The 25,622-nt window shown below is 42.2% G+C and overlaps 1 long non-coding RNA gene across 1 annotated transcript in view; it reads right to left on the bottom strand.

The window, feature by feature from the left end:
* LOC147652531 (uncharacterized) overlaps positions 1-24,863 on the bottom strand; it is a 51,372-nt gene extending 26,509 nt beyond the window's left edge. The window contains exon 1 of the long non-coding RNA XR_015288312.1: positions 24,355-24,863. This is a non-coding gene — a long non-coding RNA (uncharacterized LOC147652531). The remainder of the gene's footprint in view (positions 1-24,354) is intronic.
* Positions 24,864-25,622: the final 759 nt, after the last annotated feature.

The following is a 25,622-nucleotide window of genomic DNA, read 5'->3' as shown; positions in this document are numbered from 1 at the left end:
TTGGCTCTGCAGGCAGAAAGGAAAAAAAAGAAGACAGACAAAAGAGAGAGAGAGAAAGTCAAGGGTGTTAGAAAACTATTCTTTGTGAGCCAAACACTTAGCAACAGGATAGTCTTTATCCTGCTGTCATTAGCAGAGACAAGATCTTACAGTCTGATGGCTGAGAGCATCATCCTTACAGATGACTGGGTCATGAAGGAGCTAACAGGCCAAATGTTTTTATTACTGCATTTACTTCATACAACAATATGTGATCACAGCAATTTAGGAAGAATGAATATACATGTACACCCTCTCTAAGACCTGTTTTCTTTCCTCTTACACTAGTAGAGAACTAGGACCAACATTATCCATTCACAGGAGCACCATGTTACCTGCTGCTACAGAAAAGAGCTGATCAGCTATCCATTGTGTATTGAAGCAGATGGTGTGTAAATACCAGAAGCCTTATGATACCAAGCTTTTCAGAGATCCCATTTCTTTTTCATAGCAGGGTTTAAATTAAACTGCAAAGGCTGCAAAACATAGGGACAGATTCTTTCTTCTTACAATCCATTGCAATAAGAACAAACGCCAGTCAAATCAACAAAACCAGAGATCTAATGCAAGTATCAGAAGAGAATCGATGTTCTCCAAAGCCATATATGTTACATAAGGAATTAAGATTACTTGTATCAGGTGATGGTAACAGCATCAATCACACAAAATTTGTGCAGACTGAAGTTCTTGCTGTGGGCACACAAACATCTTTTTCCCTACTCTCCACTGTTTTCACCCCGAAAACAGTGACAGAACTGCAGTAAGCAGGCATTGCTAAGGACTTGGACAATCTGGAAAGGAATTATGGGACATAAACCAAATCAGGCATGCAATTTAACATGTTTTGCATAACTAAGAAACAAAACATGTACAGCACAGCTCAGCACAGCTCAGATGACTTCAAGCTCAGACCACCTTTTAGGCCAGCTGTGGACAGCAGTGTGAAAGACTTTACATTAAGACACCTTTGCTTACAGATAATTTTATTTATTGTTATTTACATGAACTATGCTCGCTGCTAATTCCTCACCATCCATCAGGGCAAGGACAGAAATCTGTCTGTGTATATTCACTCACCATACTGTTTTTCACCCTTGAAGGAGGGAAAGGCTTGCAAAAGACCTGAGATACAGAGTATAACACAAAGCCTGTGGACAAGCCTAGAACTTATGGAGTTCTTAGAAATCAAACCCCTTCTCTGGGGTTATTCACCAGACTGCTGGCTATGAGAGAAATCTAAAAACATTACTTTCTTTTCATTATTATACTGTGTGTCTTTCTTATGTCACTTTCTCACAGGAGAAATAAGGGATATCACAGGGATGAGGGAGACACTGTTACATTTGTTTGTAGTTCATTTTAATCCTGAACTCAGCGAGACCACAAGCGAGATCCATCCACAGAGCTCACGTGCAAAACATTTCATTGCTTTGACTTTGCTGTGTGAAGTCTCTTCACAGAGAAACTTGAGCTTCAGTTGCAAGCATCATTGCAAGAATCCTATGGATAGACTTATTTGAATGGAGAGGAAAATATACAAAATATTTGATTCTTCTACCTCTCCTCCAAACCCACAAACCACTCTAAAAATTATTTTCTTTCCCTTTTGAGCAATAAAAAGGGTAATCCTGTGCATCATCAATTGCTTTTAGGCACCAGGTGCAAATTTGCTTAATACCTGATCAAATGTTTTGTGTAGCATAAGGGAAGCCAAATTCCTAATGCGTCACGGCCCAGTTAGTGGGACACTGGTAGAACTACTCTGGAGTCTCTAGGTCTAAAGCATGTACTGATTTGTTCCTTTGGTTTTGAAAAGAACAGGCCAGCTCCTGTCTAAGCTACTGACTGCTTTGTCAGAAAGCAGGTCGTAGAAGACCGGTCTGACTTGATGCAGCACGCTTTGAGCTCTCACAGTTGTACGGACTAATTATGAAATTAAATGTGATAGTGAAATACACTAATTATCAAACTCCTAGATCAGAATGGTGTCTTTTTAATCCAGTATTACTCATCTGAACAGGAAAAAATGGCTTCAAGTATCTTTTGTACTTATTGTGTAGCACTGCTGCCATGGTTCCCTGCAGCCATATGGATAATTGGGAGACCTAGTGTAACACAGAGCTGCTGTGGTTTGCTCCTCTTTTCATACACACTGGGAAGAAGAACAGAATAAAGGGTCAATTTTCCTCACTATTTCAGTCAGATAGGGAAAGTCCCCTCAGACTATTTTATTTTACTGATTTTTCTATGGTGTGGCAACTTACAGGGGTCTTGGTGCACCATATGTGATTATAGAGGAAGAGCTGAGCCCATGCCTCTGTACTGGAAATGGGGTGGCCCACATGGTAAAACCATGCATGACCCAAAACCAGATGTAGTACAGTAAAGGTAACAAACACTTATTCTCTCTTTCCTTGGCATGCCAGGCTGTGTACCATTTCAAAGTGTAGAAGGTATTCAGGGTCCATTAAGTACTTTCCTTTCTTATATACATTGCCACAAAATATAATAAATAATAGAATAGAATAGAATAGAATAGAATAGAATAGAATAGATCTATATAGTACTCTCCCATGACATCCTCTGAGAGATGAGCAGTACAGTGCAACTTGATCTGGTACTACTCACAAATTACAGCTTGCACATAAGAGGAAATCCAGTTCATCTCATATAGCAGGAATGTAAAGCTATGACAAAACACTTACCAAGTTATTAATGACTTATGATAGGGTAGTAGGCAAGGGGTCAAGTCCCAGACTAGGCATATTTCATGCAATTCCTATAAAGTCTAATTCAAAATCATAGAGACCTTCACACACATAACCCAGTACATGCTCCCAAACGCCTGGAGACAGTCACTTGCTGCTACAAATTCTACTGTACAACCTGCACTTTAAATGCAAAGCCCCCTGGTGCTAGCAGTAATGATTTGGATTAGCACTTTATTTCCCACTGCTAGGGAAATAAAAATCTCTTAGTACCACTATCAGGAATTTCTGTGGCAACTCAGTGAATAATGGTAAAAGCAGCTGCAAAATAGCAAGCGAACAAAGACTACAGAGATATAATGGTGACTCAACAACCTTTCAATTCAGATATTAAAGTGTCTGCAGTTCCTTTTATGCTGCAGGTGAATAAAAGGTGATTGAGCAGAATTAACCTCTCCCTAGAGCATTAAGAAAAGTTAAAGTTCCAGTGCAGACTCGCTGGGCTCTTTCAAATTTGAGTTTCTTACAACTTTTACTGCTGTAACACCAGTGAACTGAATGTCCAATGAACTGAATTTCGTCAGAGCTGAGTTTTGGAGGACTGAATTGAAGAATTATGTGAATTAAAAGTGCTTTTATTGAGATGATAAGTTTTCAGTTGAAATATATAAGCCTTCAGGAAATACTGATATTGAACTGCAACCTCTCTTGTTCTCTTCCCAAAAATACATACAGTGCCCAAGAGGTACTCACCCTGCCTATAGAACTTTGATTGTCTGCATGAAAATTTGTTTAAATTTCTTTAAATTCTGCACTAAGACAACAGATATTCAAGATTGTGCACAGCCATTTTATGTGTTTAACACTAATATAAACATCAGTTTAGTAGCCCCATGTGAACAACAGGCTTCACTGTACTGGCTTGGAAATCTGAAGCCCTGGCTCATACATGTGTTTCCAGCACTTGGGTTGCTTTCTGATCTAAACAGAGCAATTTTCCTCACCTTGCAACAAATACTGAAACTATAAACAGCAAGGGTTTCATGAAGCTTTTGCTGAGGGGAAGACAAAGGAAAACCAATGAGTAAAATGATTAATGTGGAAAAATCAAGGCTCTGGGAAAAAACACAGAAACCACATCACAGATTTTTAAGGTTTTCAAGGAAAGTACAAACTGTACATTTCCAAAATGTTTGGATAGGCTTGTCCTCTCCTTGCCATGACCACAGTTTCTCCTAAACATCTTCATGGTTTTGGTTCAGACCAGAGGTGTCACAGGAGACTTACTTCAGGTGAATGAGCTATGAAATTCAGCTGTTAGTGAATTTTGGATGGTAGTTTATCCAAGTCAAATATTACCTACCTAATACTTGGCACCAAAGTGAGCAGGCAGTAAAAAAATATGGAGGCATAACATTTCCCCTTCAGGAAACAGAAAGAAAAACACATTCAAGGGCAGATGGAGAAACCTTAACATAACTGAAGACAACACTGGGACAGGGGAGGTTTTTGTTTGTATACAGTATGTATGTATATATATGCTAGCTCTAAGAACAAGTTTACTAATAGAAGGTGATCAGCAAACATGCCTATTTGTGAGAAATAAAAAGAAAACCAGTGAGTTGGAGCTGTTGGTCTCACTGTTCTCTGCAAAATTCACTCTGGGCAATCACCAACTGAATGAAGTTTAGTAAGGGTAAGTGTTGAATTCTGCACTAGGGATGGGGCAACCCTGGGTTGTATGGACAGACTGGGGTACAAGACACTGAAGAGCAGCACCACTCAAAGGGACCTGGTGGTCCTGGTTGATGGAAAGTTGAATATGAGTCAATAGTGCCCTGGCCACCAGGAGGGCACTGGTATGTATTTACTGGACTATAGGTGAGTTTTGAACAGCTGCTGTCTCTATTTGTCTGTCATCTGAGTTATAAAGATGATAAAGCACTCTTTCACAGCAGCACTTGAGAATTTTATGTACAATACACCAGAAATCACACATTAAGTGGCTGAAAACACTTGGCTTTTTGCCCTTCATAACCACTGACAATATGTGGGCATCCAAGTTTGTGACTGGACAACTTCCTGCATTATTGCTCATAACATGGCTTATCAACCAGGATACTTAGTGGCATTTATGAACATATTAAATGCTGATAAAAGCAGAAGAAAAGTAAGCCATATGTTCTTTTACTTCAGGTTTGAACAAGGCCAGCTGGTTGACAGCAGGTGTTGGGCTGTCTTTAGGCTTCTGCTGATCAGATTTGCCACAGGGACACAGAGTCCAGTCAGCACCGCAGCTGGAGAAGCAGGAGCTGCTGCTGCTACCTGCAGGTTCTTGAGGTGGAGTGCATTCTGGTCCTCCAACCAGACAGTTTATCAATATTGCTGCTGCTGAATATACATTTTTATCTCTCCAGGTTACTTGCAGATCTTAGGAAGAAAAATCTATTGTAAAGCCTACACTGTTTGTCCTCAAAGGACTGCCTGGCTGCAGACAAAGTGTAGCTGAACCATGTTACTGGACTTTGGCTGTACTCTTGGACATGGCCTCAGAACTGAGTCCACACTGGATTGTCCATACTGGATTGTGCCTTCAAGGGGAGAGTTTCACCCCGAAACTCATTTTCCCCTTCCTTGAGTGAGTCATCCTCTGGAAAAAGGATGAGAATCCTCTAGGAATGCAGCACTCAGTTCCTGGGATACAGCACAGATGTGCTACCAGACCCTGAAGAATGCAAACCCTTGTTATGTGACAGAATCCATAATATACCAGTGCTTCAGGATACTTCTGAGTCTTAGTTCCTACTGAGAAGAACAGCACGAAATGTAGAGTCCTACAGAATATTCTGGGAAGCAAAGAAGAAAAGATTCTGGAAAAAAAAAAATCATCTGGGAATTGATGTATGACAAGATTGGAGGATACAGAGGCAAGATAAACTAAAGCTGCAGAGGCTGAACTAAACTGACATGGTCAATTACCAGATAATGGCAACTACCAAACTTCTTATCTCAACTACTAACAATCTGGCTACAAATAGTAAAAATAAACTTCATTAAAGTAATTTGATTTCTCTTGGGAAGCTTTAAAAAACTAATATTAAAAAATGGGCTCATGGTAAAAAGTAGTTTTAAACAGTTGCAGCAACAGGGTGGAGGACTATTTTCCCAACAAAATGGTACTTTCTTCACTGCTTCAAGGCTTCCTACCTTACCTACAAAAAATTGTTTGGTGAAAAATCCATTTTGTTCATTTGTTCCTGGAAAAGATATGTAAAGCAGGCAGAGCAGGGGTCTGTACCATAGCCAGCAGAAATGAGCAAGATTCCTGTGGTCTTTAAGTACCAGGGTTTGTGATCATACAGACCATCTCAGATAAGACCAAACAGTAGGGCTGGGAGAAGCAGAGAAGCTTTTGGACACACAAATCATAATTAAGTGCTGACTGAGTGTTTGAAAGCATCTTTGACATTTTCAGCTGCATTTTCTGGTCTAATGCAAGACATTATCTCTACAAACCTTGGATTAATGATATCCTTAAATTGTCACAACTTTGACAACACACCAAGCAAAAATAATGAACAAAACAAATAATGTTCAAAAACTACAGACCAGTTACAGAGTCAGCATGCTCCTAAATATAAAGCCTGTTAAACTTATTTTCTTCCTTGCCAGAGTATATTCTGTGCTGGGTCACAAAGGTCCAGGGACATGAAGCTTAATATCATGACCAATTTTCTGGTTTCATCAGAGTGACTGATATGAATACACAAATAGTTTTCTCTTATCACTTATTTCCCCACTCCCCATGTGCAGCAGAATATGCAAGACTGTAAACATTTTAAATTGATTGCCTTTATCTCTAAACAAAGGAATTTGAGGAATATGTCTCTGTCCTGATACTTGTGGAAATGAAAGCATGGGGTCAATGCCAAACTAAAACACTTTTTCACTAGATTGACAAAGGGGAATTTTTCCTGACAGAGACAAAATAGGAGTCATTCTGCTTACAGGATCAAACTGTTCCTGAATACAGTGAGGTGACTGACCATCTTTTCCTACCTAACCTGTGTCTGTGGACCTCAGCAGATAATTGGCATCACATAAATAAATAGGGAGTTTTAAAAAGATGTATTGAGTTGACAGAATGAGTCTTAAACCAGAGAATAAAAGGAATGCATTCATTACACTGGCAGACTGGTTTGATACCTCTCATGCAGAAGATGCTGCTAATCCTGATGAATATTCATTCTGAACAGGAGCCTGAAACAAAATGCATAAATTCACACCTCTCAAATAGGACATCTTTTGAAAGCCATCAAAATACAATATTCTCCACACATTTTTCCACTTTGGCTTGTCCCTTGTACTTCAGTTAATTAAACATTACCTGCACATGCCTATATGTACATAGCAAAGAAAATCCCTGTGTTCTCAAAGTTCAGACCTTGATACTAATATTACACACATACCACTGGCACATGAACAAGAAGTATTCTTTTCCCCTTAACACACACTGTTCATACAGTAAAACACTTGCATTTCATGGCAACATAAACATCCTAGGGAAATACAAGCACATATTTAGCATTTTATAATGAGTAGCCAGGACTACTACAGCCCCAAAGGTTTAGGGGCTAGTGCAGGCTCCACACTCTGATGTAGCCCCAGAAACAAAGCAAAAATCTCACAGGTCTTCACTGTTACCTAGGAAGCCTGAAGACACAGTCTTGCAATCCAGAAGATCCTGGGAGTAAACTACAAAACATTCTTCTTCTGTGTGGAAAGGAGAATCTACTAGAGAAAGACTAAATTCCTGTATTGACTCCAATATTCCCAAATTGCCCAGCATAAAACATGATGTGCACTCTGAAACCTTTTTCCCTTTATTCCAGTCCGTAAAGAGGAGTTTCCACCCAGTGCCTGTATACCATGTTCACCTTTCATCACACAGGCATTTCAATATGTCCTACAAATGCACAGTCTCAGATTCTCCTTTGGAAGAAGAGCAAGAGCTTGCAGAGGCAACAGTATGTCTTCTGGACCCTGTGACCTCAGACTTCTCTGTCAAAAAATGCTCATATAAGATGTGAGGTGAGATGTGACAATGAACTGAAACTTGGAGAGGCTGCTGTCCACATTATCCACAGATAAGTGGTGGGACATGGTTTGTGAGATGTTGCTCCATTTCACTGGTCCAAACTCGGGGACTTTTGGGAAAAACTAGCATGACTACAGAAATTCCAGTGCAATAATACCAAGATGGACATCTTACTTCCCTCATTATCAGAAGAAAAGTCACCTTAGAACCCAGGAACTCAGGCCAGATGGCTTTTTCTGTCAAGTCTGTTAACACAATCCTCTTATCCAAAACTTACTCTAAACTCAACTCAAAACTGGTGTTACCAGGCCCTGGTGCAGTACATTCTATGTGGATACCAAAGGAAGCATGCATCACCATTTTGCTCAGTGCAGTTGGAGTTACTTTCCTGGGTCACCCCACAAAGAGCACAGTGCAGTACCCGTACAGTTTTGTGGATTTTGCAAAGATACTTGAACTCAGGGAAAAATCCCCAGACAAAAGGATTGTGACCTCTCTTCAGAGTGGCTTCCAGTGCTCTTCAGGGCAGAGACCATCTTTGTGCCTTGTACAGACTGAGAACATAGACTCAGCAAAATAGAAGCTTTGATCTAATTTCCTCCTTCACCTACATGCACTTGAACTGTTGCAGAGTATGTGAGGTAAAATCTCATCTGTTCAGGGTCTATTCAGAAGGACAAAGTAGTAATAACATTGGGACTCTGTGTTCAGGACAAAAGGACATAACCTCCCAACAGGGTCTCCTTCTCACTTTAAGAACCAAGTGACAAATGAAAGGAATATCTTTGTGTGAGTTTCTAAGAAGCTGCTGAGAGGGTCGAGCACTTTGGAAATGTAAAAAGAGGATTATGATGTTGAAATATTAGAATTGCTTCAATTAGGATAATCAGGAGATATTTTTCAAGCATCCATTTGGATTTTTGGAAAGGGTGGGGGGAGAAGAGAGAAAAAATCCCTATGCCAGCTTGTGAAATTGCTTTAATTGCATCATTACATTTTTTTCTCCTTGCCTATTCCATCCACTCCATAGAGTATGGCCTTTATGACAAACATGAAGGGATTCAGTAACTTTCATTCCTCCTAACCTCATTAATGTCACAGTAGGTCAACCATGGTAAAAACTACCTGCAGTCTCAACAACATCTTTACTACATTTGTTTCATATCTGAGTCAAAATCAGAATTAACTGCAAGGAGAAATTATGAAATAACCCCACAGAACAAGAATACCCTAAAATGATCTCATGTTGTCACCCCTGGAGATCAATGGCAATGTTTTGCCTACCAACCTGATTCACAGACCTCCTTTACTTGGGCAAACATATATCTTCTTACAGAAGTAACAGTGGTTAGCCTTTGTATTGATTGGCTGGAGAAGGAATAAAGCCAGCTGCCAGTGGAGTTCAAACGCACTAGCTGCCAGCAAGTTCTACAGGACATGTGTCTGCAGGGAAGTGCAGCCTCCTCATCCTGAACTCCTGCTTCCTTTGAAATGACATGTCATGTCATGGGAAGTTGGGTCAGGCAGTGAATGCAGGGGAAAACTTGGGTCATTTTAGCTGGATTGCCATAGGAACATGGCAAAAGTGAGAGGGAGAGTTGAGCTGCCAGCTCTGGCAGCAGAGCAGGCTGAGGTCCTGGCTGACAGAAACCATGGGTTCATCTCCAGAGGGTGTAGGACATGGCACACTGTCTCAGGCACAGGCTGTCCAACCTTTCCTTCTACTTGCTTGACTCCTTCTGAGCTGTCTCTTCTCCTGTCTCTAACTAATGCACAGCATGTCCATCTCCACTTGCTCTGCTCCTCAGCAGGCTGGTCAGCTGTAACTGAGGGGACAAGTCTAACCTTTCAGTGAACCTTAATGCTCAGCAAGAAAACTTGGAAATCAGTGCTGCATACACAGTATGGGTTAAAACTGGGCAACTCCTCACACAACGGGAAAAGGTCACTCATGACCCCGAAGGCCACCCCTGTCCCAAATCCCAAAACTGACTAACAAGCTTTTGGGACACTCTAGCTCCTAAGAAGGCAGTTGCCAAGATGTGTTTGCCCATTTGTTTTAATGTAAAACAATGTTCTCCTTCTAATCCTGTTGCTGGAAAAGGTTGGACATCTTTTTTTCTGGACAACAAAAATAATAACATGGTGAGATAGACGGCTTAGACAAAAAATTCAAGCCAAAATGCTCATTATTTGGTAATATAATCTGTTCAGAACTGCTTAGGACAGAGTGTTGAGGTGACCTTGATAGGTGTACTAATAAAATTTCTCACTGCAATTGCAACAGAGACAGAAAAATAAAACCCTTTATAGGTCATGCTAGATGGTATCCACAGACACATCATTGAACTGGCACAGGTTAACCCTGACTGATGGGCAAGGCAGGTTAATCCTGACTGATGGTACCAGCACATAACTTTCTCTGCTACAGGCTTGTTTCTAATTAATATAGTTGTATACTGGAGGAAGCTTGTGTGGAAAGTTCTCTTCACAACTCTCACAACTGCTCACAAGGCATCTTCCAGCAAAAGTTTACCAGGGCAGTGGAACTGAAAGTGGAGATCTAACAATAAAAATCAAGACAGAGCAACAGGACATGCTCTTCCTGCCAGGGGCTGTCCTGCCCTGTCATCACAGCAGCAACAAATCACTGGAGACCTATCCCAACCGTGCTTTAAAATTCATAAACTTGGAATGGGAATTTTTCTGTTTGTTCCCAGTCAATTTATCTGGCTGCTTTCCAAAGCTCTGGTCTGCTCCAGAGGTGATGCATTTTGTTGTTATTTTGAGAAGTTTAATTAGGTAACTGGAACCAAGTGCCAAAAATACCCTCTGCACAGAGCTCTTCCCAAAATAAAACCTGATTACTCTAATTAAGGGCCAGGCCTTGAGAGAATTTGCAATCCTCACACTATTTTCTGTCCAGCTTTTCATTTGGGAGAATGAAAAAATAAGAAGTAGAGACAGTCAGGTGGAGGTATTTTTCAGTGGCACTCACTGGGTATCTGTCGTCATCTAATTGTTTTTGGAGCTGCAGATGCTTGTGCAGCACATACCTTCAAATTTTCTCTGCACACAGGGGTAGCTGAATAACCACTCATTTCCAATCAGCATTTCAATTTAATGTCTCTCTTGCAGGAGGCACTGTACACTGTATGCAGCTTCCTGAGAAATCAGGGAATTGGCAGCAATGTGATGGTGCCATGTCTTACACTTTAGAGCTACCTACTTCCCAACATCACTGCAAAACTACTGTAACTTTCAACAACTTTTGTCTGCCACATTACTCACCAACTGTTGCATGGTTCAATTCAACACTGTCTTGGAAAATTAGGGAGTACTCACACCTACAACAAAATGCACAGAAAGAAGGCCAGCAGTCTTCTCACTTACGTTGCTTAAATGGGACTTTCCACAATGAGAGATAAACCAAATCTTTTTCAGGAAAAGTCTGCACTGATACCTTCCTGGAAAGGACCTGTCTTTTTCATGTCATGGAGGAAAGCCCTCAAGATAGAGAAGCACCTTTTTCTATTTCTTGAAGTACCTTCCAAGTTTTATTGCTTTAAAAAGAGAAAAAGAAAGAAGAAGGAAGAAGGAAGAAGGAAGAAGGAAGAAGGAAGAAGGAAGAAGGAAGAAGGAAGGAGGAAGGAGGAAAAAAGGAGAGGAGACGAGAGGAGAGGAGAGGAGAGGAGACGAGAGGAGAGGAGAGGAGACTCAAGGAGAGGAGAGGAGAGGAGAAAAAAAAAAAGGCAACTTGTTTCTCTTGCTTGTTTTCCTCAGAAAAAAAATGGCAGCTTCTCAAGTAATAACAGAATGTAAAAATAAAATAAATATTTGAAAGTCTCTCCTGCTGAAGCAATTCTGCTCCCCACCACTGGAGCAGATGCCAGCAGCAGGTGAGGAGATTCCCCTTCTACACCAGATCCATACCTGGTATTGTTCATTATCCATGCTGTGAATCCCCCATTGGGCAAAGCTGTTGGCTGTGAAGGATCACTCCCCCTCGCAGCCAAGGGTCCCCTCCCTGCTCTCTGGATAACAACATTCGCTGGTGGCAAGGAGGTATTTTAACCCACACGTGCTATTAAATACCACATCCACCCTGGCCTACAGTCTCCATATGTACCAAATAAAATTGTCAAAGGGGTCTTAGCCCCTCAGTGGACAAGGGGGACTAATGAGGGCAGAAAGACCTCAGACTTTGTCCAAAAGCCCCTAGAACACATTAAAGCCTTAGTGAAAGCATAGCAGCGCCAGCAAGCGACCAGGACATCAAATTCTACTTTGCTCTCAAACCACCCCTGCAGTACAATTTTTGGGAGCTCAAAGAGGAAAATGCAGATGGGCAACCAACTTACCTTGTTTTAGTGGTTGGGTTTGGGTTTTTAAAACATAGCTCTAACAGTTCTATTAGGTTTTTAAAAAATCTGTCTGTTCAAAGGGAGGCTTGTATTCAATTTCATGGATCTCTGAGATACAGCCCAGTAAGGCTTTCATCACTGTACTTTACAAAAGAAAATCTTTCACTTGAGAACAGGTCACATAATACAAGGAGTGAGACACAGAGCAGCTGCACTAAGCAACTGCAGGGCTACAGAGGACTCATCCACAGACCCTCCCCACAGCAGCAGTGCTGTGACACAACCAGCGCCGAGCAGCTGAGTGGGACCCGAGCACCTGGTATGAGTGATTTGTCCAGGGTCAGATCAAGTTTATGGCTGACAAGACATTGAGTTTGTCTCCTGGCTCTCACACCTCTTCTGCTTTGTACCTCATGCAGTCCTCAAGAGAGGGCAGAGGCAGCCCCCCTGCTCTTTCAGGCAGTTGACAGGATAGGACAAACACGCTTCTCTGTTCTTGGTCCAGACACTCATGAGTGTAAAAAGCAGGCAATTAAAACCACATTTTGCCCTCTCAGCAATTTCAGAAAGAGTCTTTTTCATATATACGAGTTCATCTGTTTAACACACAGTTTAGTGCCCTCAGAAATGTGTCTCTAACAATAACTTAGCATCTCCTTAGCACAATGTGCACTTTACCTTTTGATGGCTGTTTGCTTGGAGTGGCCAGCTACATTGGCCAGTATAAAGCAGGGATAATGAACAGCAGTCCTTTTTCCACACAGCTGAAGAGTTTTTAATTTTCTATATATTCAGCTGACACTTTTGTGTATTGCTAAAGCATGTCTATTTATTTAACATCCTAAACCAGGTTCCAATGTCTCTGCTGTGAAATAAGAAACCTCAATAAGGAAATGATAACGAGACATGGTGTATGAGCAGCTCTGCCCAGCAGGCCTGCAGTGTGAGGCTGCCCAGTCATAATTAACACTCAAAACATTGACATGCATATGCCAAACCCATACAGTGTGGGATTAGCTGTACCTAATCCCTGCTGCTCCCTGCTCTGCTCTACAGTAGCTGCAACAAAAGCATGGGCTCCTGTTCTGGTGGTGAGAAACTCTCCACTATCTTTCCCACAGTCCCTATTCTCCTCACAGCTATTTTCATATCTGCTGCTTCTTTGGACCTGTTTTCAGTGTATTTAGTCTTCTGTTGCACTTAACCTTTGTTCCCCAAGTTCCAGTCTATTCTCTATTTACCCTTAGGTTAACTAAAAAGTATGATACTTTCCCTTCTCAAGCTTCTCAAATAGCTAGAACTCTGATGACTTCCCTTACCATTGATGGCTGAACTAAGAGCCACTTATATTCCTTATCCTTATATTACCTGTGAGGCAACCCTCACAATGCTTCCTCTTCCTGCAACTCATCAGCCCCTTCACCACCTTTTTTTGCCTTTCCCACTCAAGCAAGGAAAATCATACAGCCATCTGCACAATTCCACCAAAAACTGCACAATTCCACCAAAAACTGGCAAACGTCTTTTTTCTGCTTTGTCATTTCACAAATGGCACTATCATATAGTGCTTCTATGTGCCTGACATATTAATAGCACAGCTAATTATTCTAGATCACTTCAGCCAGATCCCGCTAACCCTCCCCCCACTTTACTTAATGAATTAATCTGAAATTCGTGTTAGAGCTTCTAGTATGAAGCACTTTTGCAAGTGGGAACACTGAACAAGCCACTTATTAATAAGGAATAAGTACTTGCAATAGTTATTCTTAATGAAAAATGGAAGGTGGTAGTGGTAGGAATACTCAAGAGCTAATAATAGTGGGTTTAAATTACAGCAAAGAATATTTAAAAAAAAAAGATATTAGGAATGGGTTTCTAATACTCAAGGTAGTAACAGACTTGGACTGACTTCCCAAAGAGGCTGTGGAGTTTGAAGGTTTGCATTACAAGGTTAGACAAATATCTGTTTCACAAATTTTCCCTGCCTTGAGGGAAGGGCTGACTTTGATGCTTCCTGGAATATCTTTCCATCTGAATTTTTTTGAGGTTTCTGTGTTCTGCTCTGGCAGCACCAGTGGGATGGCTGTGGCAGTGGCTACAACCTGCTGCAGACAGCCCCCTGCAAGCCCCACTCACTGCCTCAGCTCCTGCTCTCACTAGAGCCCCTCCTGCTATCACAGAGGTGTGTCTCCTGTAAAAGCACAGCCATGGTCAAGAGCTATTCTGCCATAGCACTATGAGGTATGCAACACTACAGCTTCAGCAGAAAAGTGGTGGTGGCTTAAAACCAACTCCTGACTGAGGTTTGAGCAAGGCAAGGCAAGACCTGCCAGCCATCCCTCAGACAAGTCTATCTGCTGAGATATTAAAAGCCCTGGAATGCAGGCTAAGCAACCTTGACACAAAAAATGTTCAGAAAAGCAGCATGTTTGTAGATTGCTTATGAAGTGGTCTGGCAGTGGGGATCCTGGCTAATCTCCACTGGCTATTCTCAATCCCAAACAGCTAAATTTCAACAGCGAACTTTCAGCCCCTCAGTGTGAGCTGTCTCTTCACTGTGCTTTAACCACATCTTAAACAACTGCACACCTTTTTCATCACACATATCCTAAAGTAGCCACAGGATTCTTCAAGAATAACAGGACAATTTTAGTGGGGTTTTTAGTTTGTTTTGTTTGTTTGTTTGTTTGTTTTGTTGTGAGTTTTGGGTGTTTGGGTTTTTTAAAACAGCAATCTTATTAGCTGCTAAGAGCTGGAGAGAAACAAGTGCACTCCACACAATTACAGAGGAAGTGGGTGGTTGGAAATGACACAAGGAACTGGGGGCCTTCATGCAGGCAGGCAGGCAGGCAAGCACTATTTTCAAAGCCTGATGTAGAATATTTGTTCTGCTCAGAGAAAATCCATTCCCCCACACTGTGTCATACCCACTCACTTTAAATCAAGACTTCCAACACTATCCATCTACTCTTTCTGTAGGACTGGGTACATGACTTCTTCATGGGAAACACATAAGTTTCAGACACTCTGCAAAACAATTTTTATCTTCCTGTAAGAATTTACCTCCCAGTTGCTTTCTACCAGGACTGTCTCCAGCACACTAATGAATAATATTTTAATCTGCACATTAAAAGCATGATTCACCACATCTTTTTCTCACCACGCAACTAACACAAGTGACAGAGCGCTGGTATTCAACCCAGCAAAAGGGCATTTTTAAATGATGGAAGGCAAAAGGAGAAAAAAAAACCAAAAACCTCATTTTCCACCGTGTTCCTCTATCTCCCAATACAAGGATTGTTCCTGTGCTCCCTTTTGTACATTTGAAAGACCACTGAGTAAATCAGCCTTCTGCAGGAAGGGCAGGATGGCTACCATGTGGATGTTATGCATAAAAATAATATGTGTTCAAGATCCTGAGGCACTGACACTGCAGTCTTCAAATCCTGCTCCTGCAGAGAGCCTGTGGAAGTGCACCAGGAAGAGGAACTGCAAGGACAGTGCACCACTGACTTGACACAGCCTGGCCCCCAGCATCACCCACTCAGTTCTTTCCAAGTATGTCTGCTTATGAGACAGACATATTGTCCCTGTCACTTGCTCCTCTGTCACACCCTCCAGAGCAGTGCAGCCCCTGCTCCCCAAAGGGGACAAGCTGCCATGGCATCACTGACCTCTGATTCTGAGAGCTACTGACCTGGCCTACTTTCCCCTGCAGCATAGACTGAAACACCCTCAACGCAGATGCAGCTAAACATGACTTCAGAAAAAATTCCAGCTATCTCCTCCTCAGTACAAACACAGCCTTGTGGATACTATTAGCACTGGGTTTTTTTCTGTGGGAAATTCTCAACTGATCAATACTGTATGTGCTATTTTCTAAGAAAATGAGTACTTGGATGAATTATATACAGAAGGTCCTTCTGCTGACCCTATCCCTCACCCATTCTTTCTCCTCTGAATAAATTCTGCCTGCCAACTTAGCCAGTGAAAGATCTCATAGACAGAATAAGATTCATATTTAGGTATTTATCTTCAAGTAAGGCCTTCTCAATTCATTAAAAAAAAATCAGGGCTAAGTCTCCTCCTCTCCTTAATTCAAGTCAGATCTTTCAGCCCAAACTGAGTATGGGGATGTACCAGGAGAGAGAAACACTGTCAAATCCAACACTCGGACACTTTATCATTATTATCATAGTAAAGCTTCATATGCTGGCACTGAGGATCCTAAATTAAATGTCAAATACTATCTGGCACTAGGAATATGAAGTGTAGTCACCTACAGGGAAAAGGAGCCTAACAGCTTTGGTCTGCTTGTCAAAACAGCAGTCATCTCATTCAGCTCTTCAGGCAAAAGAACCAACATTTGGAAAACCAGAAGTTACCAGAATTAACTCATTGATTCCTACCAAGAAGAGGTGCTGGTGATAGTAGGGAGTAAGGACAAATCTTTAATCCTACCCAGATATTGAAAAAGATTAATCTCTCCACTGATAAACTGAAGATATAGAGATACCTTTCAAAATTTTTTAAATTTTTTTTTTAAAGTTGAGGTTGAAACAAGGTAATTAATTCTTCTTCTCTTTCAGCTTGCCTGTGTCCTCCTCACCAATTAAACAAAAGAAATGCCCTGAGCTCACTTCCCTCTCAGCCAAAGCATCTGCTTTTTTGAACAGACTCCAGAAAGCTTGCCAGCTGAAGTTTATGAAGTCTAGTTAATTGCTTCAGCGTATTGATTTCATGTTTGTATGCGGAAATGTGTAATTGGAGACACCCCTAGCTGGTTAGTCCTACAATGGCTGGCACTACAGTGCAGCCATGTTGCAAACCTTGCTCAGTGGAAGGAGTCCTCTAACACAGCAACTCCTCCTGTGTCCAGAGCCACAAACTCTCCAAATGTCCCAAAACCCACAGCATCGCTGCAAAGGCACATTGCTAAGTGCTGCTGATAATCATCAAGCTTTTAGAGAATGTTGCACCAAAAAGAAATTTTGCTTTTGGAAAAGCAGAATAATTTAGATACAAACTTTTCCTGATTCTTCATCAAGGAACAGTCTCTGCCCCCACAATCCAGAAATGTAGCTCTCCCTGTGTATAGGGAGGAGGAGGAAGACTGCAAGCCAGAGGAGGACACAGAGAAAACAGCAGCTCCCAGCTGGCACAAGTGGGCACACCTGCATGGGTAAACAGAAGCTGGAAAATATATGGTAATTATATCTGTTTCCCTTATGCATCAAATTCATTTTAAGTGGGGTGTAAACATGGGTTTGGGATATAAGACTTAGGCATACCAGGAAATAGCTATGGTGTATGGCATGCCTGACTTGGGGGAAAACGTCCATGGAGACAGCTGTATCCTGGTCATATTGAAACACCATGGCCATGCTTGAATGTGCAGAGCCCAGGAAGAAGACCAGCATTCAAGGCACAAGAAAAGAGAGACACAAATTAATTCCTGACATTTCTTAAGGAAAAAAAAAAAAAGTTTCCCAAGTTTGTACTTCCACAAGTACAAACTCAGCACCTGCTGAAGTCAAGCACTGATATGTGAGCTACAGGAGGAAATTGAAGAGTGGATAAACACATTAAAGTAGAAAATAACACAAGCATCCACTATGAAAGTTGTGTTGGGGTGCTCACATGCCTAGGCAACTTTTCTTCTCCCAGCTCATCACAGAAAGTGCTAAAAAGGCTCTTTCCAGGATGAAGATCTGCAATGTCTGCAGACAAGAGCTCAACATGCTGAACTTCAGAAGGGATGAGGGACCCACTCTGCCCCACAGTCATGAGGCAAAACTGCTGGCTCTCACAGCTCTTTCATTAAAGAAATAAAAGGCAATTTGGAGTATTTGGGGGGGATGTTGGAATCCATCCAAGTTGTAGAAGAGATAGGAAAAGCCACGAGATTTGTAGGAGACAAAATCATAAATCTTCCTCTACCCTTTGCAGAGCTCTAACATTAATGCTAAAAATACCTACAGCACCCGCGGGATCTCAGCATTTGGCTTAATCAAGTCTTACAGAGTTGTGGAGGGGAAGTGGCAGAGGAACAAAGGATTGCAGGACCTGAGAGTATTGACAAGGACACAGGGACAAGGCGTCCAGAGAACAAGTGTCTGTTTCTGGCTGGGGCAGATGTTCCATAAGGGTTACAGCAGGGAAAAGAAGGGGAAAAAAAAATCAGGCAGGCACAGAAGCACGCTGAGAAATGGGTCAGGCTAGAGCAGAGCTGTCAGCCTTGCCCAACCATAGCATTAAAGTTTAATTAGTCTGAGATCTCTTATTAAGGTCCATGAGCCAGGAGAACCTATCTAGGAGCAGCATGTTTTCAGACACAACCTTCCTCCATGGCCTTTCAGATTTTGCAAGCTTTGGCTTGTAAATGCTGTACCACTTCCACACTTGATGCAAACTTCACAAGCACTGAAGTATGAGAGTCAGCAGTTCCAAACAGCAGAAATCACCATTGTGCTCCACAGGAAAATAGATGCTGAGTGCTAAAGATTGGAAAGACCTATTGGGGTAACTTGGCTAGTCTCGCTCTAGTCCCTGGTTTATGCTATTATTTTACCCTGTTCAATTTATATTGAAACAAGGCAGCTAAGCTTCTAGTGTCTTTCTGAAAAGAAATTACTGACTGAGGTTTGGGACTTTTTCTGTAATGTGCAAGCCCTATTTGTTTATCCTTACAGTCATAAAAATCTTGTACTAAATACTGTAATCTCAAGCCTACCAATATGCATTATGTGATAAATATGTTGGGGACTAGCAACCACTTCTCTTCTTTTAGGTTTGTTTATAAAATGATGCTACTAGATGGTGGCTTTGACCTCCAGCTTCCTCTCTCCTGATGCCTCAGAAGTTACAAAGCCACATCATTTGAAACTTCCACTTTTGGATTTTGGTTGGCAAATTACGATTTACACTATCTGTAACTATTGGTGGCTCTTGTGCCAATGTCAAAGAGAGGATCCAGTACTCCAACACTCTCCTATTTGCAAAAAGATCTTATGGAATGATTTGTCATATTTGCCTGTCCCGATCATGTTAGCACTGGGAAGTTTTTTGACATTGCATGAAGAGCTAAGAACAGCTTTGAGCTCTCTGTGATCCTCCAGTGTGACCTTAGCTACAGCCTGGTAAGGTCTGGACTTTTCATCTGATGCTTGTTCAAAGTCATTTTATAATGAAATTTAGCCATTAAGGTAAACATTGGGGCATAAGTTCATTAAGTATTTGTCTGCAGTTCAGAGAAAAATGAACAAAACACAAAACAACAACAACACACCCTCACAAACATGTTCACAGTCGGAAAATTGAGGGTGAAAATACAAGTTACTACTAGGCACATTAGAAGGCTGCTTTCTGAGTTTTTTTGATTGGCAGGCTTAATTAGAGTTTAATGCAATGTTCAGATAGGCATTAACAATACACTGTGCTTAGATCAAGGAGAACGAAAGGCAGCAGCAAGCAAGCAAACGCTCGAACAAGCAATCATTTCTGTAACTTACTTTTGGGTCTGTGAACTTGAACTTTAGCCTTCCCACCATCTCCAGCCTGAACAGGTTCCACACAACAGGCTCTGTTCTGGCAGGATGGGGAGCAGAGGGCACAAGACAGCACTCATTTCAACTCCACAAAGCACAACAAAGATTCTCAGTAAACAATAGGAGGCAGCATTTTTTTCAGCTTATTTTATCAGCCAAGTTGCAGCAAAACTATGAATACATTATCCTGCCCTTTTGGGACTGCTTTTGTTCAGTCAAAAGGACCAAGAAAGAATGGGGAAAAATGAAAGAAAGCATGAATTGGTGAAAGAGAAAAAAAAAAAAAAAAAAAGAAAGAATAGCTGCCAAGTGAACAGAGAAACCTAGAAAGAAAATTAAATGTAATTGCACAGGCAATTCATTTTTCTCATGGCTTTTTTGCATCCTTATTAATGAAGCTGGGCTACAAGAGGTGCTTCTGGATGCTTCACTGCCACCAACAAAGTCAGTGGCTGAGGAGTTTGTGGGGGGCACTCATTCCTTGCACAGGTGTTAAATTTGCTTTTCTAGGGTGCATATTGAGTGCCCTGATAAATTAATACTCTGACTATCTATTTTGATTTATTTATAAATGGGAATGTAGAGAGATTTTAAAAGTACTAATTAAGGAAGCAATCAAGGATTCACACTTCAGGAGAGAAAATGTGAAGTGTGAGGCACTTTAGGAATACCTGAAATATTTGTTTAATTTGCTTCAACAACTCCCTGCAAAAAAAAATGATTGCTCTTATTTGAGAGGCAGCAGCTTGCTAGCAAATGAAAGAACTGAGGCAAAGTCTAATGGAGCTGTTTTCCAGGAGCATTTTCTGATTTCATCTACGGCATTTAACAGAACAGAATCCAAAAAATGTCCTGACACCTTGCTAGAGGGAGGTTTAGATAACTAAGCCTTGATTCAAATGCTGACTTCCAAAATGTCAATGCTCAATTCCCATCTAATCCTAAAGACATGCTAGTGTCTACCAACAAGATACTGTAGATATCCTTTTTCCCTCCTCTAGTGAGGAGACTGCCTAAGTCTCAGAAACCAAACAGCCTGGCAGCAGCCTTGCACGTTGTTTTCCATCTAAATAATCCACTGAACCATTCTTTTGCCTTTGCCACAGGCAGGCCACATGTAAAACAAATTTAACAGTGCTTTCATGATTGCCTTTCTTGCATAGCCAACACCATTTTAGCAAGGATCAGGCTCAGTGATGCTGTCTGTTTGAATCCAGGTCCTCTCAAGAGAAGTGAGACAGCGCTTGGTCTGCTGGCCCTTCTGGGCAGCACTCAATATCTCAGTATCTCTTCCTCTCTACGTAAATAGTTAGTTGGCATTATAAAAAAGGGAAAAGATTCATTGCTGTATTTCCCAAGATGAAACAGGTGTTCTCCTTGGCATGGAAGACAAAGGATAAAGCTTAAACTATATATTTCTCCTAAGCATCTGTCAACCTCATGGATCCACATTCTGGGTTTCCTAAATTACCCTCTCAGGCAGTAACTGTTCTCACACGTAACAGGGGAAGCTTAGGCCCTAAATCAGATGAACATTTGGTATTACAGTAGCTGCCTAATGATTCCATTAGAATCATGGATGTGACACTTGAGCTAAGGCTCCTTGCCAAATCTAGCCCCTCACAGATATCACTCTTGACAAACTCCCCCTTGTTCACACATTGAAGAGCAGGAAGAATGCTGGACGACCTCTTTGTGTTTCTGCCAAGTAATCTAGACCATGCATTAAGAAGACTACTGGATTTTTACATCAAGATGCTGCTGTTTGCTTTATCCTTCCACCATGGGTCACCATGAACAAGAAACTGCTACACCAAACAGGCACTTGGGTTGTTACCTCCTCTCCCAGTGGGAACAAAGAAGTGGTGTAGATGCCATAGTTACCCATGGTTTCAGCCTTCCAGGGCTTGTCACAGCACAGTTGAGAGTAATCAGTGCTGGTACAGAAGCTTTCCAAAGTGAGTGTGGGGTGAAGACCAGGCTAAACTAACTGTACCACAGGAGACAATGAGAGGAGGGAAAGGAGATTCATCCCCCAAGGACGCTGATGGCTTCCAACAACAGAACCAACAATCTGGGGTTTTTTGGATGTACCTTGTTTGACACTAACAGAATTCCTTCTGATGCAGGTGAATGGCCTCTTGCCATACCACCAATTACCATTACCTCAAGACTTTTTGTCTTCATGGTAGTCATCCCACTTTTGAACAGCCCTTCTAAACTTAATTTACCAGTCACAAAACAAATTAAAATCCCATTTCACATGTGTTTGGTGTTTGATGCATGGAAATGAATTAACTTCTGCTGATCCTCACCTGCCTTTCTCACCCTGTCAGGATGCTTCTGGAGTGCCAATCACTACACTTGCTAGGAACTGCATTCTCCACTTTGGACAGCACAATTATCTCTTGAGCAATCAGCTTGTGACATAACAAGCATAAATAGCAGCAAGAGATAAAAATCAAAAGCCACAATGTTTTCACACAGGTGCCCCAATTTGCCAAGCAAAGGAAACCATAAACTTCTAACAGATGCTATGCTGGCAGAATTGCTTCCAAATAGATACTCTTTTTTCCAAGCAGCATTGGTGTTGAGTATCCTGATGGACTGGCAACACTCAAGATAGAAAGCAGAATGATTTAAATGAGCCAAGAAGAATCCAAATAGTCCACTAACATCCCTCTGAAGTGACTGATAAAGGAAGAAAACATGAACCCTTTCTCAAGAGACACTGCAGACAGTGAACATGAATTCAGGGAGATTTATGTACAAGTTCCACCTGACTCCTGTTTCAGCCTGTGACCTGGCTCCACTTTGGCAGCTTCACAGCTCTGACCATTGATTAGTGTGAGGCACCCTCTGCACACTTAGTTTCCCTTGCTATAAGGCTCTTCTGCAAGATGAAATACTGTCCCAACTGCTTTGCATTACTGTTCTCCTTAAAGGAAGCATTCATAAACTAATAAGTGAGCACAACGACAACATGCAGGCGCACTTCTTTGCTAGGACAGGAGGTGAGTCCCTTAGGCTTACACACACACACGTTACAGACATTGTGATCTATCCCAGTACTCAAAAATGTTAGCCATCAAAGCCTTTCCAGCACAGACAAATCCATCTTATTTGGCCTCCACCTGACCCATCCTCACTCCACTCATCAGGACGCCTACCGACACGCAGATGTGGATGCTGTCCTGCAGAGTGCTTCTAACTCATATCAATTTTACCTGAGTGGCCTTAGTCACAGCCCATCTCACACAGATGATGCAGCCAGGCATCAGGGAAGGTGTCAGACGACACATGATGAACACCAGCTTGTAAACTCATTCCAAGAAAAATGGTACTCTAAGGAAATTAAAGCTTTAGCTAGCAACTATTTATCTTGTCAGTAATGGAGATGGGTGGATAATGATTAAATTTGGGTAAATATAAATCAGTTACACTCAATTAATTTAACCTGTGTACATTATAAGTAAGAGTCAGCATGGATCAAAGGCAGATTATGAGCAACTTCCAGGGTGCATGCAGTGACAGAAAGGACTGTCAGTAATCTTACTGTAACACCAAGCCAGGCAGAGGTCCCTTTGTTCCAAACCAGATTCCAGAAATTACTTTAAGAAGGTGAGGCTGTCTCAAAGCATTCTTCTAGAAGCATCTAGTAGAACCAAAGCACAAAATATAACAAGGGATCCTTGCAGCCTCCAAAAAAACCCAACTCAGCTAGCCAGGTTTCTCCCAGATTTTCTGGAGTTCTTGGTTTGCTTAATGTCTAAATGTAGACATGGACAAACAAGAACACCCACAGCTATATAGAAATCTTGCTTGAATGAAGAGGTCTGTGATGTGACACCGCCTTTAGACATAAAGGAAAGCTGTGATCTTCAAGAGTAACCTGATGCATTAAAGAAAGACTACAACCTACTCCCTAGATGAAGACTTCATGTTACATTTCTTCAATTCCCCTAGATAACAGCCCTTATTTCTCAGAAGAAGTTTAATATGCCTAATTCCCACTAGAGTCACAATGGATCCTGAGCACAAAACAGGAGCTGTTCCTTAAATCCTGAAGACTGAAATCCCAATTTTACATAGAAAATATGTTAAGCAATAACAGCATGTTTCCAGCTGGAAAAAAAACCCTCACCATTAGCCTTTTTGATAACCCTGCCTGTTGCTGAGGCAACACTTATGGTGTAAGCGCCACCCGTAGCAATCATCCCATGGCAGCAGCCACCCGTTATGGTTGGGAGCAACTTGAAGGCTTGAGGATTGATATTCTGCTAACAGACCACCCTGAACCACTCCATTCCCCTCCCTCACTAGCACTGGATTGAGGAGAAACTTCCTAAAGCATCCAGCAGTGAAGAAACATGGGAGAACACAGGGAATGCCAGCTTCTTCCACTGACCTTTTGTCTGTTAATGAACATGACTGTCAGCCGGGTAATGAACTTCCATTCCCTGGAGCTTCATCCAAATATCCTCCCAGCCCATGTTTAGTTAGTAGTTTAAAAGCCTGCCAATGCTATGCCCTTTTATTTGACTTCCAGGAAAGCAGCCATCAAGCTACTTCCAGGGAGACATCACAAAGACACCTACCGGGTTTATGAAGCACCGTGTGCCAGCAGGTTCCTGGGACAGCCCTTAAGCTGCCACCTGTCTGGACAGGCCTGCAGGCTCAGCCGCTCCTGCAGGGACATGGTACTGGGCTCGGAGGGGCTGGCTGGGTGGCAGAGACGTCCAGGAAATCACTTTAGTGGTTATCAAGGGCCACGTGCACTAATATGTTACGCCAGGAGCTCCAAGCTGTTCCCCTCACGGAAAGCACCCATTGCTGTCAGGGGTGACATCTTCCCTCCCTCACAGGCCCAAGCTCTGCCTCAGACCCGCCTCGCTCAGGGCCACGGCGCTCCGCGATCCCCCGCGCCAGCGTGGGCCTCCAGGCCTTACACCGGGAATGCCACCTGCCAGGATTGGTGGGCAGAGTTTGTGGCGACTCCATGGCCGGCAGAGCCCGACACCCCCAAAAATTGCACCCCAAACATGCTGCGTTCTGCAATGCACACACCAACACCCAGTTTCGCCCTCACAGAGACTCCTCAGGGACTGCAAACCTGCTCTGCATCACCAGGGACTCACTGTGGCTTCGGAACAAACAATTATCATTAATCTTGTTGTTAATTATGTCTGCAATTGGCGTGGCTTTTCTCAGCCATGTCTGGCCTGAACATCAGGCAATGTAGCAACATGCACTGTTAAGTCCTTTATTATTTTTGTAGGGTAAGTTCCTCCTGCAGCACCGCTATCCTGTTTGCTTCAGTTTGCTTCTTACTGCTGATTGTTGTGTCCTCTAATTTTGTTCTTGCACATCAGGGAATGAGGATGGTGCATTCTCCGATGGCAAAATCCATCAAGGAAAACTCTAGGGGAAAACCAGTCTTTAGCGGTGCCCTTTTTTATTGTACTAAATGAAGGCTACGCTGATGCTATTAGCTGTGCCACAGCTTTTCTGTGGAGTTGCTTGTTTCATGACAGCTGAGCTCAGGCATTTTATTCAGCAAGCTCCTTGGGCAGAGCTGAAACAGCAGTATCTGCCATGTGTTTCACCCCCTTGTCTTACACAGGTGAAGGTGGCCAGAGCTCACTCCCACCCCGGCCACAGCAGCCAGAGCCAATCTTGTAGCCAACAATACTGACAAAGGAGATGTAGAGGCACCTTCCTGCCCAAGCGAGGGGAGAGCTCAGGACAGGAACTGTGCTGTGCCTCTGGAAGGGGATGTCAGTGCAGGTGACTGCAAATGGCAATGCTAAAGTGTTTGAAGTGATTTGTAGAGATGGAGGCAGCCCTGAGCTATCTCCAGTGCAAA

The sequence above is a fragment of the Cyanistes caeruleus genome, chromosome 6 (genome assembly GCF_971803275.1).
Source record: "Cyanistes caeruleus chromosome 6, bCyaCae1.hap1.1, whole genome shotgun sequence".
Lineage (NCBI taxonomy): Eukaryota > Metazoa > Chordata > Aves > Passeriformes > Paridae > Cyanistes > Cyanistes caeruleus.
This window is presented reverse-complemented; position numbering and strand designations above follow the sequence as displayed.